We start from the raw sequence: 19,864 nt of genomic DNA on the forward strand, positions 1-19,864 counted from the left end.
TATAAAATTGGATGGAAAAAAATTTAGATAGAATTTTAGGAGAATGTAATTAATATGGAGTCAATTGATCGATATAATGAGTTAATGAGGAGCAGAAATCGAAGCATCATTGTTGCAAAATTGAAGTGTCACAAGCATGCGCATGTTGCAACTTTGGTGTAGTCCGATCCATTATTATGATGTTTAGCCATTAAAAATTTAATGAAGATACTCATATATTTAAAAAAAAATTAAAATAATGGGCCCTGATTTTGTTTGGGCCATAGGCATAGGCTTTAATGGCCTATGCCTTAAACCGGGCCTGTGCTAACGCCCTCAACTCATCATCATTTGTGAAGCACAAAAATCAAATAAATAAAAAATACATCTATAAATTGACAAAACTCAATGCAATCCTTAAAAAATGAAGATCACAACGAAACTAAATCATCCATTATCATTTATGAGCCTTTTTAGGTACACAACAAAAAATATCATATTTTTCATCACCTAAACTAGAGCAAATGCAAATGATAGAATTGAGACAAAAGGGAAATTGAAAAACTTATGACTTTAATACATCTAAATAAAAGTTAAACTTAATATCCATCAAAGAAGTGAAATTGTAAATGTATCTAACTAGTTATTATTTGAAAATAATAAAATCCTCTATTTCCATCAGAACACAATATGAATGTATGCATCATCGTTTGAACTTAATAGCACCAATCGGATCAGCGTGACAACGTTAGGTGTGGTTTGTTTTCCCTAATCTCAAAGAGTGAGAGAAGCACAGAGAGGGGGAGTTGGAAAATGAGAAGAAGGGAAACTAAAAAAAACTAGCATTTTATTTTAATTTGTATTGTATGAATAAAAAATTTCTAATTCATGTTCTTATCGATGAGAGGAGAAAACGTCACTAATGAAGGAGCCTGCATGGCTTTATCCGCTGAAATCATAATGAGATTTTTGCGAAATTCGAAGCTTTGACCCGAGAATGAAATCATGCAAATCTTTTATCACGTGAATTCTATTCTTGTCCATTCTCTTAAAAAATTTACATAAAAATATATTTAATATATAAACTGTTAAGAGAAAATCGTATATTAGACACCACGGAGTTATTGATTTATATCGAGAAGGATATACAACATAATTACAATAATAACCCTAGTTATTATGTTATAATATTTTAACACTCCCCCTCAAGCTAGAGAATATAGATCATATGCACCCAGCTTGTTACATATATAGTCAATTCAGGAACTTATTAGTGACAGTGAATATATCTGCTAGTGGATCATGTGAGTTGACAAAACTAGTAGATATTTCTCCTGATATGAATTTTTCTCTAACAAAGTGTCAGTCAACTTCAATATACTTTGTCCTCATGAAAAATTGGGTTCGAGGTAATATGCATGGCAACCTGGTTGTCACATATAAGTAACATTTGTGTAACCTCCCAAACTTGAGTTCTTGAAGTAAGCATTTTAGTCATATAAGCTCTTGACTAGTTATGACCATAGCCCGATACTCTGCCTCTGCATTGGATCTTGCCACAACATTCTGTTTTTTGCTTTTCCAAGAAATAAGATTATCTCCGACAAATATACAAAACCCAGAAGTGGACCTTCTATCATTGGGAGATCCTACCTAATCTGCATCAGAGTACCCTATGACTCGAGTATGTCTTTTGTCTGCATACAAAAGGCCCTTTCTTTGTGCGCTCTGATATATCGAATAATGCAAGTCACAACATCCCAATGTTCTTTGCATGGAGAGTTGAGAAACTGACTTACTACACTTACCGTAAATGACATATCCGGACGAGTAATAGTAAGGTAGCTTAATTTCTCTTCTAATCGCCTGTACTATTCAAGATCTGGAAGAATTTCCTCCTGATTTGGTAGGAGCTTGACATTAGGATCCATAGGGCTGTTGACTGTCTTTGAGTTTAACATTCCTGTTTCCTCCCAAATATCCATTGCATACTTCCTTTGGGATATGACGATCCCTTGTTTAGACTGTGTTACTTCTATCCGCAAGAAATATTTGAGTTTGCCGAGGTCCTTTGTCTGAAAATGTTTTAAAACATGTTTCACCTGTGAAATCCCAAGATGATCACTACCTGTGATGACAATATCATCAACATAAATCACTACGTAGATGCAACTAGTAGATGAGTGACGATAAAAGATAGAATGGTCAGCCTCGCTCTGAGTCATGTCAAACTGTTACAGTACTAAATCTACTGAACCATGCTCTGGGTGATTGTTTGAGGCCATATAAAGATTTTCGCAAGCGACATATAAGACCAGAAGACTACCCCTTAGCAACAAAACACGGAGGTTGCTCCATGTAGATTTCCTCGAATAGATTACCATGTAAGAATGTATTTTTGATGTCCAACTAATAAAGAGGCCAATGGCGAATCGCAACAATTGACAGGAATAGACGTACAGAAGACATCTTGGCAATAAGAGAAAAAGTATCCCCAGAATTCAATTCGAAGATCTAAGCATAGCCTTTAGCGATGAGATGCGTCTTAAGTCTGTCAACCATACCGTCTGGACCAACCTTTATCGTATACATCCATCGACAACCAACAACTGACTTCCATCGACAACCAACAACTGACTTCCTAGTTGGTAGAGGAACGAGGTCCCAAGTCCCACTACTCTGTAAAGCACAAATTTTATCGAGCATAGCCTGTTTCTATCCTGGATGGGCAAAGACATCACCTGCAATCTTAGGAGGAGAAACATACGACAAGGAAGAAAGACAAGAATAATAGGAAGGAGAAAGACGATGATAACTCAAAGAAACATAGTAAGGAGAAGGATTACGAGTAGAACGCATACCCTTTCGAAGTGCAATAGGAATATCAGAGTCAGGGGATGAGACTGGAGGAAACGACGAAGGACTGAGCTTCAAAGATGTGTCTACGAGTGTCATTGTCGGTCGGTGGCAAAGCAGGACGAGAACGACACTGATAAACCTGCAAAGGAGGAGATGAGGCTGGGATGATAGAGGTGCCTCCGGAGGATAAAAGATAGTCACTGGTGCAGGTGGAGAGGGAGAAACCTTGGACTGGGAAGCGGGAGGCCCAAAAAATGAAACCGAATCAAAGAATGTGATATCAGCAGAGATGAAGTACCGACGAAGAGTAGGGGAATAACACTTGTACCCTTTCTAAGACCGTGGGTACCCAAGAAATACGTACTTATGAGATCGGGGAGAGAGTTTATCAATGCTAGGATCAAGATCATGAGCAAAACATATAGAACCAAAGATCCGAGGTGGTAAAGGATGAAGATGATGATGAGGGTAGAGGATGTGATGAGGTATTTTACCCTGGAGAGTGGAGGAAGGCATACGATTGATGAGATAACACGTAGTAAGTACGATATCACCCCAAAACTGATAAGGAACATGAGAATGGAGAAGAAGAGTCTGAGTGGTCTTGAGGAGATGACGATTCTTGCGTTCTACAACCCCATTCTGTTGAGGGTATGAGGGCAAGGCGCGCAATGCAGTACACCATGAGATACCAAGAAGGAACAAAACTGAGTAGAAAGATATTCGCGTGCATTATCACTTTGCAAACTTCGAAGAGAAATACCAAACTGAGTTTTGATTTCATGAAAAAAAGATTGGAAAATAGAAAACAATTCTGAACGTTTCTTCATTAGATATAACCATGTAATACGGGAAAAATCATCTATAAAAGTAACAAAATATCGTGATTCCAATGTAGAAGAAACACGACTCGAACCCCAAAGATCAGAATAAACCAAAGTAAAGGGGAACGTAGCCCGACTCACAGTGCGAGGAGAAAAAGAACTACGAACATGCTTACCTAATTGACACGACTCACAAAACAAAAACTCTAATTGAGAAAGACTGGGATATAATTGGTTCAACTTATCAAGACTTGGATGTCCCAACTGAGTATGAATAAGAAGTGGAGATACCACCACCAAACGAACAAGTGATGGTTGTTGAAGCTGATAAAGTCCATGAGACTCACATCTGAAGCCAATCATCCTCCTCATCCTCCTCGTACTTCGGTCTGATAAAGAAACAGACATTTTAGTAAAAGAAATAACAAAATCAAGAGACCGAGTAAGCTGACTTATTGACCATAGATTAAAGAGAGTTCCGGGAACATAAAGAACATTATTAATGGAAAGAGACGAAGAAGGATGAACAATACAAATACCCTTGGACTCAGTTTGAGAACCATTGGCCATGGTAATAATTGGTAAATAACCAGAAATAGTGAGAGAAGAAAATAGAGATTTATTACTAGTAATATGATCAGTGGCCCCAAAATCAAAAACCCAAGGACCCGAAGAGTGAGATATGCCAGCAAAGGAATTACAGCAGTGGAATCAGAAGCCCGGCTATCCTCAAACCATTTTAGAAAGTCATTATAGGAAGGTTGTGAGTCGGATCCTGTGGCAGCAGTGCAGCGGAAGCCGAAGAAGCGATAGAACTCTGAACGACCTGAGCAGCGTGAGAAGGTCGACCATGTAGACTACAACATTTATCAATCATGTGTCTTGATCACATCAATGACGCCCTCTGCCACCCTTACGAGGTGGAGGTCTGTTGTTGTTTCGAGAGACTAAAGCTGACGAGTTACTAGGAACGGAAGGAGGCATCGTTAAGAGTTTGGCATGGATACGGAGGAGAGTCATCCACGTACTGTCTATGGTAGTTTATGTGAGGCTGCCCAGGATTTGATCACGAACATGAGAATAATATGATGGCAGACCATATAAAGCCAGAGACATAAAAAATTTCTTCCGATTTTCAAGCATTGCAACAGGAGTGACCACATGTGGAAGTAGTTCATTGAAGTCACAAAGAAGGCTAGAAGACCGAACCTTAATTTGATGGACACTAAGGATGATCATGAGATCTTCACAAACTTGATAAAGTCGTCGAGAGGTGTTTGTAAAGAGTTGTTGAGCCTGTGTCCAAACATCTTTACACGTTTTGTGAGTGCGGAAGACATCCCTAAAAGATGGATGGATGGTGGCTCGAATAATGCAACACAACTAGGCGTCAACCTTTTTCACAGAGGACGATCGACGACTTGGACATCCTCTTCGGTTTGAGAGAGATGTGCTTCATAACTCTGTCCAACAAGCCAATGCTTAATGTGAGAGGCCCAAGATGAGTAGTTCTTACCATCCAATTGCTCGGAGGAGAGTGGTGCAATGATGTGGTTGGTAAAGATCGAAATATCCGGCTTTGGAGTGCTGGAGGTAGCCATTGATCAGCTCGGTGAAAGAGGGTAGCAACTCGACTCTTCGGCGACGTCACATCACCTTGGAGACAGGCACGAAGTTTCTCTCCGTCGTCGGACTGCAAGAGAATTAAGGGTTTGCTGCGGCGCTGGAAAATTTAGGGTTTGTTGTGGCGGCGCTGCAAAATTTTTGGGTTTATTGTGGCCCAAAGATATTGCGATGCAAGTATATTCCACGCAAAAGGAAGAGCAGCGGCGGCTTGTGCTCGCAATCGAGAAAGAGATGCCTCTGTTGGCGCACAAGGAATGGAGGCGGCCTTGCGGGCGACACGAGAGGGAGAAGCAGGTGACACACAAGGGAGAATCAACGGCTTGTGCTCGCGGGCGACGCGAGAGGGAGCGACTTTCGGTGTCGACGTCAACGACGACCACGGAGAAATCGAAGCGAGCGACGTGAGAGGGAGAACAGAGGGAGGAACAGGAAGAAATGCTGCCGACAGACAAGGATGGAGAAAGCAGCGACGATCTTAAGCGGGAGGGCCGCCTTCTTGTCAAGGATCCCCTCGTCTTCGACGTAGTCGCATTCGCCAGAGGAGAACAGAGGGAGGAGAGGGATTGGGAGAGATTTTCTCATGCCCAGGCGTGACTAATGGCGGCGGCATGAATTGGTGGCAGTGATGGAAAAATTAGGGTTTGGCTCTGATACCATATTAAGAGAAAATTATATATTAGACACACGGAATTATTGATTAATATAGAGAAAAATATATAACATAATTATAATAATACCCTAAATTATTTTGTTAGAATATTCTAACATTAATAATAATGGTCCCACTAAAAATTGGAACCTTATGCATAGAGCCTTAATTACCTAGGCATAAAACTAGCCCTGGCCTCACATGCCCTTTAGAAACTCTAAATTATTATAAGCGAAGAATAAAATTATTCAAATTCTAAAATTTAAAAATTATTTACTTCCTTCCCGCTTTAATACTTGGCAATTAACAAATACTTTATTTTCCCTAAGTGATGTAATTTTTGCGTCTGGGAAGAAAGTAGATGACGTACCCTTTAGAAACTCTAAATTATTCATAGTATATATGTTTTTACCATATTTTAAAGTTTATCATCTTAATTCTGGCAATTTAATGCATTACAATTTACAAGTAGTTTATATTTATTTCTTAGAGCATCCACAATACTATCACTTTATTATAATACTCATCATCTCATTAAAAAGCATAAGGTTCACTACTATATACTCATTATAATAACCTCTTTCTTTCACCTACATTCCTTTTAACATTAATATTCATTATTTATGGGTCTCACAATTCATTCAATAATTTTAAAATTATATCATATTATAAATATATTTTAAAATATTTAAATTATTATTATTATTATTTTTAATATAATTTTAATTTTAAAAATATTATTTTATTATTTTTCAAAAATAATATTATTTTTAATATATTTATTAAATAAAATATATGTTTGTGAAAAGCGCAATTATAATCTTGGTAAAATGAAATTATAAAGTCGGGAAAACGAAATTATCACTGAGAGACTAAAATTATAAGTTGGTAAAATGAAATTATAACTGAGCGGCTAAAATTACAAAGTTGGTAAAATGGAATTTATTTTAAATTATCATCTAATTATGAAATTGAAATACAAGAATAATTTAAATAAACCATACTATTATCAAATTAAAAATAATATATAAAATATTAATTCACGGATTATTGTTGTATTACCCCTAGATATGCTCAACTAAGTGGCGCGAAGTTGATAATGAACTTGAGTGTTACGTAGCTCAGAATTTGTTTGAAGATAATCCTGAAATCTTCGGTTTGAGGCATGGATAGGTTGTGCGGGTTCGTCACCTTCATCGTTGTACCAATTTGTCACGTGATCTCTCTCATCCTCAACAATCATATTATGCAAAATAATGCATGCTAACATGATTTGTTTTAACTTTTTTCTATACTAATAACGAGCTGAATCTCTGACAATCGCCCATCGAGATTGGAGCACCCCAAATGCCCGTTCGACATCTTTTCTTGCAGACTCCTGTCTTTCCTTAAACAATTTTCTCTTGGGATCTTCCGGGCAAGGAAAAGCCTTAACAAAGTCCATTCGAGATATATTCCATCTGTTAGATAATAGCCCTTCGTATATGTAGTGTCGTTCACCGCGAAATTAATCTTCGACATATTTTCTTGTAAGCCATTGTTGAATATGAGAGATTCATATAACACACTAATATCGTTACGTGAATCGGCGACCCCAAAGAATGCATGCCACATCCACAAGTCATGAGATGCGACCGTTTCAAGTACGATTGTTGGTGACCCATGTCGCCTTGTAAATTGACCTTTCTAAGCAACTGGATAATTTTTCCATTTCATGTGCATACAATCAAGGTTGCCTAACATGCCAGGTAAGTCATGTCTCTCATCATTCATTTGAAGAAGACGTTGAACATCATCAGCATTTGGCATTATCAAGTACATATCACCAAATATTTTAACCACGTATTCGCAGAACTTGAAAAGACACCTGATGACAGTTGATTCATCCATACGTAGGTACTTGTCAAGATGATCGGCGGGGACTCCGTAAGCTAGTTGACGAATTGCAGCGGTGTATTTTTGTAGTGGTGACAACCCTTTTCTTCGTATAACATCGTCTCTATGTTGAAAAAAATACTGAATGATTCTCTAATGCATTCACTATGCGGAGGAATAACTTTCTTTGCATTCGAAATCGTCTTCGAAATATTTCATCGTGATACACTGGGTTTATAGAGAAATAATCATTGACGAGCTTTTAATGCCCGACTTAACGATTTCTTTGGACAAACCTTCTGCGTGTGTCCCTCCTATGATATTCTTCTATAAGTTGTTGGTGTTGTTGAAGAACCAATAACATCAGTTTTTCACTCGGATCATAAACTTGCTCATCAATTTCAACATGGATTTCGTCTTCGCTTGTCGAGCTAGAACTTGAGCTAGAACTGCCATGTTTTAATATATGTGTTTGAGAAATGAGATGATAGTCGAATGAAAATCTCGTAGCAAGATGTGTCTATATATATTGTTTTTCTCATGCAACGGCTAGTTTGCATTGACTAGTTTGCAACGTCGCATTGCAACGACTAATTTGCAACGGTTTGTTTGCAACGATTAGTTTGTAACGCCTAGTTTGCAACGGCTAATTTCTAACGGCTAGTTGCAACAGCTAGTTTCCAAGTCTAATTTATAACGATTATTTTGCAAACTTATAATAATTAAAAATCATATTAATCGAAATGAGAAATACAATAATTTAAAATTACAATCACTCGAAAATATAATAATACTAGAAAATGAACGTTAAATAAACAATTTAGATATTTTATCTCTACCTAATATCCTGGCATAGAAATAAATCGGCGATACTCTTGCCTAAGCATCTCTGACCAGTCCTCTCCTGTTAAGCGCTTTGGAAATAAATCGTCGAGGGTGCATAATCTTGAGTAGGCGGGGCCTTCCGCATTCCACTCCGATTGCTCTCGGGGCGGCTGTTGCTACTGTCTCTCATTCTGTCGCCCTTCAGGCGACGCCGACTGCCCACTTTGTGTTAGGATGTATACTAAAAACCTATCTTTTTGTATGAACAGTTATTTTGAAATAAGAATCACATTGGTCAAATGTCTGCATTTATATATTAAATGTAGTTGTCTATTTAATTTATATTGTAGATAACATGGTGTGTGGTGTCACACAGAAGATTATGTTATCAGTTCCTTATAAATTATAAATAGTAGCTCACGACCAAGATGGATAGGGACAAACTATTGGAACGATCGTAGTGTAATTTGGTATTAGTTTATCTTGACTATAAAATTACACTAGTACACTATGAGTGTATTGAGTAGGACCATTTGAGGTTGTTCTTTTTATACTAATTGCATAAAAGAACAGCACCTCTGTTATTATGGATGTGCGTACTCTTAATGCCGATATAATAACAAACACATTGTTACGAACCGTAAGTGCACGGATTCATCGTCAGTAATAAAAATATCGATCCCACAGGGACTGGTTATAAGCACTAGCAATTGTTCACTTAGGGTTAGCTAGACTACCAATGTTTGTAATTAATCTAAGAAAGAAGATCGGGAAGGGGAAACGAGAGCTAGTAAAAGGAGATCTTGGTTATGAGGAGTTCTAGGACTTTAGTTTCGTTGTGGTGGTATTGATGTGTCACGTTCTATCTTACATTCATCGCCCTTCAACGTGCATTCGCTGAAAGCTAAAATAACTATTCCCAAGTATCAAAATAGAGATGGTTCCTAAGAAATCTTATTACGATTTACCCATGTCACTAGGGCATCTTGGTAAATCATAAGAACCTAATTCTACTTGGTGTATCTGAGAATAGAGATAAAGAGCTGAGCTTGGTCTCTCGTTTCCTTGAGGAGAAGTTGCCTCTCCTTTCAAGAAAGTATCCTAGATGTCCGTGAACCGGTTACCCCTGTAACTAGGGCCCCTCGGGTGTACGATCTAGAGATATTTCCTCTACAAGGTTAGTATATTTCTACACAATCAATTAATAAGCAATTGAAACTAAGCAGCGAAATCATCCAAAGAACATAAATATAAATGCGAGTCTACATCAAACCGATCCATAATTACTCCCTAATCCTAGAATAAAGAATCTACTCCATGGATGCTAGAGAGATATCCGAAGACATAGTGTATACAAACATACAATTCTCCAACACGAGAGGGAAAAAGGAAGTATGCTTATCAATGACGACGAGTGGCCCTCGGGTCTGATCTTCTGCTTCTGGATTAGATACGGTGATGGAAGATCGCTGGACGGAGCTCTGAGACGGCGTAGAATGACACTAAGATGATCCTCCAAATGACGGCTCACTCGTATTCGGCCTACCCAAGAAAAAAGGTTAAAAACCCTTATATAGCTTAGGGTTCGGCCGCGGCGGCACAGCCGTGTAAGGATGGCACGGTCGTGCCTTCTCTTGCCTCTGGCTGCGCTGCACTGCACGGCTGTGCCGATTGGCACGACCGTGTGATGACTAGGTTCGACATCCTGGGGCACGATCATGCAGAGATGCACGACCGTGCATTGCTTTGCTTCGGTTGTGGAGGCACGACCGTGCAGGGTTGCATGACCATGCATTGATCTGCCTTGATCTTGGCCGCACGACCGTGCAAGAGTTGCACGGCCATGCACTACTCCCCTTCTGCTTGGGTACACGATCGTGCAGGGTTGCACGACCGTGTTGTCTGGCTTGTTTCGGTGCATCGATAATCTTTGTTTAAGCTCTGAAAGTTTCTGTCAACACAAACCAAACAAAGAGTAGATATCCAAACAAAATAATAAATATGATGAGTACAAGATAAAAGAGGTGATCATGCAAAGAATATATATGCATATAGTAAGTGAATGTGCGCTAAAACATGCGTAAATGATCATAATATTTGTGCACATCACACCCCTAGACTTGAACTTTTGCTTGTCCTCAAGCAAAACGCTACAAACTATGTTCATGTGCTCCTGCAGTATTTCATAATCCCTAGTGCATTCGTCTAACTCTATCAACTAGTTTCATTGATAAGCATGACTGTGGAGTAACCCTAAGTATGACCTAAGCATAAGTCCTTGTGCTTGGTGCAGTAATTAGCTCAAACTCTTCAAGTTTCAATTCTCTGTCCTAGTTAAGTCGTCATATAATTGAGTTCCTAATATTCCCGATGCTATGCACTTACCTGCCACACACTTGATTCGTTTTCCTTAAATCACACAAGGTCTCAAAGGATACTACTCGGAATCAAGAGAAACATAACATTCATTTCCCAAGTAACCTAACTCGCTCTCAAAGGGGTGAATTGTTAGTTTTCACTTACGACAATTTTTTTTATTATTCCTTATTCATTTTCATTTATTATTATTATTATTATTATTTTTTTTTTGCACACATGCGAGATGCATATGTTGAGATTTAGATTTTTCCGAATGAGCTTCCATGATCCGAGATTATCCAGTAACTAAAATGTAAATAAGGAATCACCATGGGAACAAAAGTACTAAACAATTTGGATGAATCATAACTATTTCAAAAGTATATCTACCATTCAAGCTTAAGTACTTAAGTGTAGTGAAAATAAGGACCTTAAGATTAGGCCAAAACTTATACCAAACTCCTTACAATACTTAGTTTATTTCATGCTACTAAAGATAGAGAAAGGAGATACACCAAACATACTAACACTATCAGACAACACATGAACTAAGAAAATACTAGTCGTTTTATTTTTAGACAAATAGTAGAACAAGTATGTGTTAGGATCGATGGACGCGGCTAGAGAGGGGGGTGTGAATAGCTGACCCCAAATCGTTCGTTTCTTTCTACAAATCAAGGTTAGCGCAGCGGAAATAACTAAATAGAAATGCAAAAACGAAAGATCAAACTTCAACAGTCTTGATGTTCTCAAATAAACCTTAGAAAGAAATGAAAAGAAAGTGTAAATAAGGTGTAAGAAGAAACAAATAAAAATATGAATAAACAAAGCAAGTCTAAGTAAAGCAAAGCAAACTAAATAAAATATGCAAGAAGAAAAAGAAAAAGAAAAAGAAAAAGAAAAGAAAAACTAAGAATAAGAAAATCTCGACTCAACTCAGGTTATGCAACAACACTCCCCCAGACTTAGACTTTTCATCGTCCCGATGAAATCAATACGGTGGAGATGGAGGGGGTGGGGGAAAGGAGGTCCCTGATATGGGTCAAGGGGAATCTAGGCATATCAGGAAGATGGCCAATGTGTTGATGATATTGATACATGGCGTCTACTTGTTGTCGAGTGATATCTATATCATCCATAAAATTCTTCATTCTTTCCTGGTTAACCTCATAATCCTGAACGAACTCCGTCACCTGACTATGGAAGTCTTTAGCTCGACCCCATCTCAGTCAGTGTGGGCTGAACTCGTGGAAGCAAGACTCTCCTCCTAGAGTTAGTGCTCCAGTCTGTGCCTTTAGCTTTGCTCGTGCAGGACATATGTACTCCTTATCGTTCGCTGGAGGGGAACTCTCATGAAAGCTGCATTCTTCGACTTTGCGTGCGTTCATCCTGCTAGAGTTTTCCTGAGAAGAGGAGACATAGTTAGAAGAGTTGGATAAATTAAATTCAATCTTTTCCTTGCCGATCTCCAAGGATAACTTGTGATTCTTCACATCGATGAGGGCTCCAACTGTGGCAAGGAATGACCTTCCAAGGATGATCGATATCTTGGGGTCCTCCTCCATATCCAGAATGATGAAGTCTGTGGGAATGACATATCCACCCACTTCTACTGGCACGTCTTTCACTATTCCCATTGGGTATCTACATGAATGGTCAGCTAACTGCAGTGCCATAGTAGTCAGTTTAATGTTCTGGAGTCCCAGCTTTTTGCATAAAGAGTACGGGAGTAGGTTGACACTAGCTCCCAAATCGCATAAAGCTCTCTGTTTGAGTTCAGAACCAATCTTACACGGTATAGAGAAACTCCCTCGATCTTGAAGTTTTGGTGGAGTATTCGCCATAAGCAGAGCACTGCAATTCTCTGTCAATGCTACAGTCTCGAAGTCGCCCTTTTGTCTCCTGTTGGATAGAATTCCCTTAAAAAATTTTACGAATTTCGGCATTTGGTGCAGTGCATCTATCAAGGGTACTTGTATGCAAATCTCCTTGATTTTTTTCAGAAATCGGTGGAACTCTTCATCCTTTTGGGATGCTATCAGCTTGTGGGGAAAATGGACTGTCTTACTTTGTGGAGGAGTTCAAAAAGTTCCTTCAATCCTCTTGATGATCTCCTCTCCATCCCTGTCCTGGATTTGATTATGCTCCTCCTCTGAGTTATGTCCTTCGTGGGTGTTGATCTGAGGATCTCCTAACGTTCCTCCGCTCCTCAGCTCGATGCGGTTGTAGTGTTCCACCGGATTTATGTCAAGTTTTCATGGGAAGGTTCCCTGTGTTCTTGTAATAGACTGAGCTATCTGGCTGTCTTGCATCTTTTGATGCATCTCAGAATTTTCCAGCCTTTGAGTCAGTTGCTTGATCTCACTCTTCATCTCCTTTTGTTCTGAGAGAGCTTCCTCAATCATCTTTTCAATCCTGGACAGCTGTGAAGGTTGCTGCTGTTGATAAGTCTGATGTATGTCCAGATGAGTAACTTTGTTGCCCAAGTTGGTAGTTTTAATGTGTTGGCCCTTGGTCTTGATTATTCCTGTACGAAAAGTTGGGGTGGTTCCTCCATTCAGGGTTGTATGTGTTAGAGTACGGATTATTTTGCTGCTGATTATAACTAGCTATTGCATCATATTACTCAAGTTGATTTATCTGTGCTTGCATTGGCCCAAGGGGGCAAGTGTCTTGAGCGTGGTACGTACTTCCAAAGATGTCGCAAACGCATGCTATTGCATTAGCTGTGTTGCTACCCACGACTTCAAATTTCTTAGTCAAAGCATCCAGCTTTGCAAACATGAGTGTGAATGCATCTACATCGAATTTCCTTGACGCCTTCGTCTGATTCCTTGAGAAAACACCACTAGATCTTTCAGATGCTCACTGATAGTGGTTCTGTGCCACATTCTTTATGATCTCTTCAGGTTCATCAAGGCTCTTGTTCATCAGTGCTCCTGCTGCTGCAGAATCTAGAGATATCTTTGTGTGATAGTTGATCCCATTGTAGAAGGTGTGTAGAATCAATCATTTTTCAAGGCCATGATGGGGGCACTGTCTCAGCATGCTTTTGAATCTGTCTCAGGCTTCAAATAATGATTCTGAGTCTATCCGTTTGAAGATAGCGATCAGGTTCCTTATGTGGGCAGTCTTGCTCGGTGGGTAGTGTTGGTGCAGCACGACCAGCAAGAGGAGGGTGAATTGCCTGTCACTCAAAAAGTATACCCTCCTCAAAGAACTTTAACTCAAAATGAAAGCAACAAGAGTATTATAAATTAAATGATAGAAATAAAAAGAGACGACTCAGCTATTTGACTTGGTTATAACCAAGACGGTTGTTAATCCAAGGCGGTTGGAAAGCGCACTAGAAACGTCTCCTTCTTTGAAGGCGGTGAAGCCTTTTACACTTTGAGAGCACAGAAGTTGCTAAGAAATGAAAGTACAGAGTTGTTGTTTCGAATAGCTGTTCAAGACCCCTTTATATAGGGGTTCCAAAACTTATCAGATCACCTGATCTTCGGGATCAGGTTTTGACTCGAAAGGGATCGATCGACTGATCCCCAGGTTCGGTCAACCGAACCTGATGAACTCTCCCAGCTTTCCGTCTGGATGCAGGCTCTGTGGATCGAGCTTAGGTTCGGTCGACCGAACCTTGCGTTCGGTCGATCGATCCTTGTGTTCGGTCGACCGATCAGCCAACGATCTCCCTAAGCTGGCCCGATCAGCACGCTCGATTAGGTCTTCTGGTTTATCTTCGGTTCGGTCGACCGATCAACCAACGGCTGGATGCTGACATGGCTGCGACGGCTGGCTTCTGAAGATAGGGGTTCGATCGACCGATCATGGCGTTCGGTCGACCGAACACTTGTCAAGTCAACTCCCGGTTGACTTGCTCTAGTTCGGCTTGCTTGGGTGATTTCGGCCAACCGCAATAGGGCTCACTCGAATCCAATTCCCGGTCTTCTCCTCAAGTAGTCTTCCGTCCCGGCTTTACGTCCCTCGAACGCCGCACACGTTCTTCTCTCCCACCGGTGTACTCTTCCGCAGCTCTCTCGTCCTTCGGACGCACCGAGCCCGTCAGCTCCCTTCTCGTGTCGTCCTTCTCACTAGCTGCGTCTTCCGCTCGACTTCCTGCGCTCCTAAGCTCCTGCACACTTAGACACAGAGATCAGACAAACATGACATAACCTAAACTTGGTTGATCACATCAAAACAACCACAGGGTCCAACAATCTCTCTTTTTTTGATGTGCATAAACTAAAGTTTAAGTTAGGGTAAAAACAAATAAATAGTAATTTTAAGAAAATTACGAAACTAACATTTTAAGCACAAAATTTAAATTTTTTTTAAAATTTTCCTAACTCCCCTTAAACTTGTTACTTAAGTCTCCCCCTTTGATCACAGAAAAAATGGGGGAAAAATTTCTAAGACATTTTGAAAAAAAAAATTTCTAAGTGAAAATTTAATATTATTTTCAGAAAAACTTAACTTAGATAAATCTAATTTCAGAAAAGATCTTAATTAAAAAAAATAAGAATTTTTTTAAGTAAAAATTTCAAGAAATATTTTTCTAGATAAAAAAAATATTTTTGAAGAATTTTTATGGAAATGTTTAAAAAAATTTTAAAGCATTATTTAATTCTAATTTTAATATTTTTATCAAAAAGTTAATCAAACAGTTTATTTCGATATTTCGGCTTCCAGGTCGTGGCGAGGCACCAGACCATCTTGATTATTGGAGCAACAACTACTTCATTAGACAAAATTTCATAAAGAAATTCATTGTTTAATTTTCTCACTGTAAGCTTTTAACTAAAATAAAATTTTAAACTAGTAACGATTTTGGAACCCAGTAAAGATTCCTTCCTACACGGTTGGTCAAAAACTTAAGGGGTACATAGCCTTTAGGTATTTTTCTAAGTTGACCTTGATGTTTTCTTACATACCAGTTTAATTTTCCATAAACATTAATTTTTTTATTTTTGAAAAGCATTAGTTTTTAAATATGAATTTTCAGTTTTCAATTTTTCAATTTTCAAATTTAATTTCTCATTTTTTAAATTAAAATTTTCTAACTTTCTTTTTAATTTGGCAATTTCTTTTTCACTACGTCTTTAGTAAGTACTTTGATAAACTTAAAAAATTGAGAAGGAGTGAAATCACGTACCTTACTTACCTCACTTGGTGATGCTCCCCTTTCATCGTAGCTTTCTTTTTCTGATTCTCCTCCTTGATCAATACTCATCTCTGAGTCCGAGTAATCTTCGAAGAGATGGTTGGCCACCAGTGCTAGTCCCGAGAAAGCTTCGGCTTCTGACTCGGAGGATGAAGAATCATCTCATGTGGCCTTCAGGCTCTTGCGTGTAGAGGATGTCAGTTTTTTAGAGTTCTCTTTGTTCTTTTTCTTCAGTTTGGGGCAATCATCTTTGATGTGCCCTTCCTCGTTATAGTTGTAGCATCGGGCCGTCCTTCTGTTGTGTTGATGCTTTCTCGACTGCGATTTAAATTTATTAATTTTATCCTAGATGGTCGCACGCATAACACGTAAACATGAACAATGGTATCAGATACTAGTCGAGATCAAGATCAAATATGGATTTATTTGATGCAAAGAAGAGAGAATATAGTCATAATCATGATGATTAATGGAGAATTCGAAAAGTCATCATAATTGATAATTAATGGAAAAGTTTAAGAGTCATCATAATGAAGGTCATAAATGAAGAATTTATGGAGTCTATAACTCTTCATCTTCCTAATTAATGAAGATCATAAATGATGAATTTATTGAGAACTTAACTCTTCGTATTCTTGAAAGACTATAAAGTAAGTTTTATGCCAATTTATTATCTCTCTTTGTTATAATTTTGAAATAAAAATAATACTTTTCATCCAACATAAGTACTCGTTTGTGTTCATTTATATTTAAAATACATGTTTATGTATATATTTAATTGATGAAAACTTTTTGAAATAAAATTTGAAGATATGAAATATTTTTAATTTTTTTATAAATAGTCATCCTCGACAAGATGCAAGATAAGAATTCCTTCTCTTTGAGTCTCCCTTGTCAGATTCTTCTTCGCTTCCTTCCATCGAAAGAGATCGGTAGTGCTTCCAAGACTTTGTCGATCCAAGAGGCTAGCACCTAACGGATCGTGTTAAGTTCATGATGTAGTGCGCGTGAATACCACTAGAGGAGTCACACGTGGGGCTCTTATTTGTTTATCTGTCTGTAATATCATTCACACCTATCGAGGACTCGAGGTATGTTTTATATTATTTTTGTGCAAAATTATATGGGTACGTTTGGTTCAAGTTATCATGTATAACCTTGGTTATGCGATTACCAGGTAATCACATAATCAAGGTTATGGGAAATAAAACATAACTAAATGTTATTTGGTTCAACCTAGGCAATGCAACAAAAATTTGTTTGTTTAAGGTTTTAATGAATACCCTAGCTTAATATTTTACTGTATTACCCTTAGTTACAAAACCAACTATATATAATATTATTATTATTATTTAATTTTTTTAATATTTTTTACTTTTTCTGTTTCCTGTATATTTTTTTTTGTACGTTTTTATGTTTTTTTTATTTTTTTAATGTTTTTATATTTTATATATATTTTTGTTTTTTATGTTTTTTTATTTTTTATATTATCTTTAGATTTTTTTAATTTTATTTTTTATTTATTTATTTTATTTCTATTTACTTTTAATTTTAAAATTTTTAATTTTTAACATTTTTTTAAATTTTAAAATTTTTTATTGTTTTTTTTTTTTTTACATTTTAAAAATATTTTTTACATTTTTTTTTCTATTTTTTCATGTTTTTTTATCGGAAAGTATTTTTGGTAAAAAAAATTCGTTAACCTCGGAATTAAGAAAAGCCTTAGGGTGTGTTTGGTTTGCATTATTTTCATTTTCATTTTATAGAAAACACGCGTTTTCTATAAAACAGAAAACGACTTTTTGTCATGTCGGGCATGAAACATTATTTGGGAATCATTGATTACCTAAATCAAATAGGATTTTCGTTGATAACCTTGGATGGATAACTCCCGACCAAACACACCCTATGTACACGAAAAGATCCATGACTTATTATATGTCTTCTGCTGCGCTTCGAACCAACATGTGTAACAACTGCAGAATATTAGGCAGTTCTAAGCAATCTGATGGAGTTCGGAGGCGATTGGCTGGTGAAAACTTTCGACGAAGTGATTTCGGAAGGTCTAGGCGAACATGTATACATGTGACTGAGCGTGAAGTAATGTTATCAGCAACTCGAACACGACAGTCAAGATGAAGTTTGATCCCCGCCTAGGCAATTGGGTGGTACACAGGCGACCGAAAATCATTGTTAATGTTATCTTACAGATAGAAGTTGCAACTACATTAGCACTTGTACATGCGACTGGGAGAGCACTATATAAGAAGGTTCAAGACAGAGCTTTCAATTCATCCCTTGCTCAATCATCTAGTTTGTCTAGTGCTCTATGTACTCTTTTTGTTTTTTGTGCCGCAACACGTGTTTTATTTTTAACGATAACACTTAGAGTAACATTTTATATTGTTTTAGTATTGTCTTAAATTTTTATTTGCTTAAATTTTAGATTGTTTTCTCAGATTTATGTACCTAGAAGAAATTAGAAATAAAAATTAAATTTTTTTAACAATGCTTATATTAACCTTTATCTTAATTAAATTAGTCTAAATTAATTTATTATTTTTACTATGCTAACTCAATTAATTCAGTTATTATCTGTTTATTATTTTTATTATAAGCATTTTTAACGCTATTCATTCCTGTTAATATTTGATCCTATAATTTTTCAGTAGGATGACTAATATTAGATGTTGGATAGTTGAGTCATCCACTATGATTATAGTCGGTACAAAATTTTGATGAGATCTACCTAGAACTATCCCGGATGCTTAAAAGGTAGGCGGTGTCTCTGGATTTGGATCAACATGATGTTTGCTAGGCTTGCAAATCCCATTAGATTACATAGGGGTGTTGATTTTTTAGTTTTAGAATATTTGGGTGGCCCTTTAGGATTGTTCAGGTACTAATTTATTATAAAAAATTGGAACTTAATTCTGCTTGATGCTAATAAATAATTTATAAAAATAAAAAATTAAATGATAATGTCAGTTAATATCATTGATTATTTTTGATAATGATCAATCCAATCTCATGGAAAAATAATCAATCCAGTCCCATGGAAGTTTACGATGACTAATTCAGAAGTTTGAGAGATAACCTGAATGTCCTACCATGACATCTCCCGGGACTATCAGGAGGCTAAAGGGTATTTAGTATCGGAGGATATAAACGCATTAATTAGCCATAAAGAATGATATTTAGATTTACGTGTTCTAAGTTTTGCAGTAGTTTTAGGTCTTTCTTTTTGTCGGAAGTTTTAGTCTCTTTCTTATGAATACTAATTTGCACTCGTCAAATTGACCATAGAATCACTTGAGAAAAGAAATAAAGTGCAAATAAAATCGTAGTAGCCAGACAGATTGGAGTAGTATTCACCAAATTTTCCTCATTTGATCAAATTCGACGCCAATCTTTTAAGATCATCTGGATCAAAGATACTTTCCAATGTGCAAGTGCAGAAGCATTTTCCGCGAAGAGGAAATGGATGCTAATTCTTATTAGATGCTTTAATCAACTGATTCCCTACTCAAGTCCGAAGGATTGGGTGTGACCCGCAAGTGCAGAAAACTGATTCCACAGTATAGTTATTCTATAAAAATATACAAGGAAATCAATGCACCCGATGACTCGTTTTTTTTTTTTTTTTTTTTTTTTGGCTTACAGCACTTTATAGCTTGCTTTAGTTTGTTGCTTTCTTGGAAGACCATATCC

The 19,864-nt window shown here is 37.4% G+C and overlaps 1 pseudogene; it reads left to right on the top strand.

Annotated features, from left to right (window-relative positions):
* The first annotated feature begins 14,014 nt into the window (after window positions 1–14,014).
* Window positions 14,015–14,086, top strand: LOC121968934 (annotated as a pseudogene).
* The last annotated feature ends 5,778 nt before the right edge of the window (window positions 14,087–19,864 follow it).

The sequence above is a fragment of the Zingiber officinale genome, chromosome 3B (assembly GCF_018446385.1).
Source record: "Zingiber officinale cultivar Zhangliang chromosome 3B, Zo_v1.1, whole genome shotgun sequence".
Taxonomy (NCBI): domain Eukaryota; kingdom Viridiplantae; phylum Streptophyta; class Magnoliopsida; order Zingiberales; family Zingiberaceae; genus Zingiber; species Zingiber officinale.